The sequence below is a fragment of the Trichosurus vulpecula genome, chromosome 9 (genome assembly GCF_011100635.1).
Source record: "Trichosurus vulpecula isolate mTriVul1 chromosome 9, mTriVul1.pri, whole genome shotgun sequence".
Classification (NCBI taxonomy): domain Eukaryota; kingdom Metazoa; phylum Chordata; class Mammalia; order Diprotodontia; family Phalangeridae; genus Trichosurus; species Trichosurus vulpecula.
Genome location: NC_050581.1, coordinates 2,200,469 through 2,203,111, shown reverse-complemented (window position 1 = coordinate 2,203,111; position 2,643 = coordinate 2,200,469).

The window sequence follows — 2,643 nt, the reverse complement described above, 5'->3', positions numbered from 1 at the left end:
GGTCAGGCAGGTCCGGGCAAAGACCTGGAATCACTAGGGAGGCAACAAAGGTGAGACCCCTCCTCCTGGCTCCACCCACATCCCAAAGCCCCGAGTCTATCTCAGCAGGCCCCTGGGCCTGGAGGTCCGAGGAGGACAGGGCTTGGCTCTAACTCGGCCCCTAACACCACTGCAGTATCTTTGCCAAGAAAACCCCAAATGGGGTCACAAAGGGTCAGACATGCCTGAAAAATGACTGAATGACGACAGCTGGAATGGACTGCCTTAGGAGGTAGTGGGCTCCCTCTCACTGAATATCTTCGAGCAAGACTAGATGATCACCTGCTACTTGTTGTAGGAAGGGGTTCTTGTTCATTTATAGGTTGAATTAGATAGCTACTGATGCTTACAATTTTGAGACTTGGTTATTGCGACCAAAGGTGTATCCTTTTATCCTATACGGTAAAATATGCTACGGGTCATGATGTAGCAAGAGGCCCTCCTAAATCACGTTATCTTTGGTGTTGGGTGTGATCTGAAATAGGATGTAAGTATTGGGTCCATAGTTTACAAACATTTACCAATGAAAATTAATTTCATGGCAAACTTGAGCCGATAGGTTCTGAAATAACAACAAAATACTCTGGTACAATCATCCATATTCTGTTTGAGACATACACATTTTTTAAATTTGGGTCTGTGATCTTGTTGATGTAGGGAAACTTCCAGTTAGGAAACTCCCCCTACTAAAGGTGGTGGATCAGCAATTCTTCTGCAAGTTAAAACATTCATTGTCTGGGATAGTGAAAAGTTAAGTGACCTGACCAGGTTTGTAGAAACCAACATATGTTAAGTGAAGGGATCTGAACCCAGATCGTCTTGATGCCAAGGATGGCTCTCTATCACTCATACCACATTGGTAACTAAAATCACTGAAACCCATTGTGGTAAATGCTTGGTTTTAGCTGGGGAACTCAAGAGGAACCTGTTTTCTGTTTTTGTTGTTGCTGAGCCCCCCCAGACTGCTCATGATTAATAACTAACATTTTTCATGGTGCTATTCCTTCTTTCTCAAGGGAAACTCTTTTTAAGTATTTGTGAATATTTTCTGAGTAGTTTTCCTCTCAACTTAGGGATTTGGAGATTTAATAACTATCAAAATTTTAAAGCCGGACATTCCAACAATCTGATGATTGTCTTGCTTATCTCAACAAAACTATGTGATCTGTACTAATGATATGTTTTTTACAGCGTAAATCCTAGATATTGGAGTCCTGTTGGCTCATGGCACATTTCAGTCTGAATCAGAATTGATATTTGTTATCACTCAAATTTATTTTCCAAAATTCATTTGTTATCAAATCCAAATTACATTTGTTTATTAAGTGACTGTTGCATGTGTGGCACTACTAGGTGAGTTTCCATGTTATCTTGTCCCTTCTACCTGATACCTTATCTTATCTACAAAAGATGCCTAAAAGCCTTTTGCACTATGATGCTGGGATATATTGTTAAGTTATTTACAATCTACTTCTCTTGGATGAATTTCAATGTCTTTCCCCAACATTTATTCAACAAACATTTATTAAGTATTTTCTGTGGACATAGCTAACGAATAGATAGCTCGACTTCTGGTAGCTATTAAATATAACAAGAACTAGGAAGGAATAAAAGACTTAGAGGAAGGTCTACAATACCATTTAGGGATTTGGAGATATAAATCATTTGGTTTAATATAATAGTCTGTCTAAGCTTGCTTAGAAAATGGAGGTATAAATAAAGGAGAATGGGGAGGGGAAGAATAGAACCATTTTGGAGTAGAGGAAAATTAAGGATTATCTGCTAAATCATTTCTCACAAATCGATTATTTCTGTTATAAACATTTCAAAGAAAGGTTATTCTATGAATTTCCCTTAATATTTAACAACTCTGTGTGGAAGGTCTGCTAAATGTCTCCTCCAGCAGCTCAAAACCATTTTCTTTTGTTCTGTCCTCAGGGGAAATAACCTATTGGTGACCATCTGCTCTTTATCTTCTATGCGATGTTATAGTTTGTACTCGAAAGAATCTGGAATCTGTTCTTGTGGGTTATTCCCTCCATCAGTAAAGATCATTATCTATCCATGCTTTATCATGAGATCCCCACCTCTTATAAAGATCTACTTAATGTGTTTTAGGCTTCTTCTAAGTCTTTCCTTTTCTCTAGGTCTTCTTACATTTAATGGAGACCAGCCATACACACAAAAGATACTTAATGAATGTTTCTTGAATAAAAGTCAGTGAAAGAAATTGGAATTTATCTGAGTAGAGTGAGTAAGTTAATAATCTATTCTAGTACTATAGTACGAAGGTTTTTAGGCAGCTTCTGTGTGTATGACACTTGCCCATGTTAACATGTAAAGCACTTTACAAACCATTCCAGAAGTTCTAGCTATCATTACTGTCATTGGTAATAACAATTATAAAAATCATATGATATGGCCCCTTGCCTTTAGGAACTTCTGACTTAAATGTATTTGAAAAAAAAGAGGGGATGTATTGACTTTAATACACAAAGTCACTAGAAAAAAAAGCCTTTTTCCAATTATTTTTGTTCCACTCTGCTCCCTTTGGCTGAGCCTAGGATTCCAGTGAAGGGTCTTCTAGTCTGAGGAAAGAGAAAG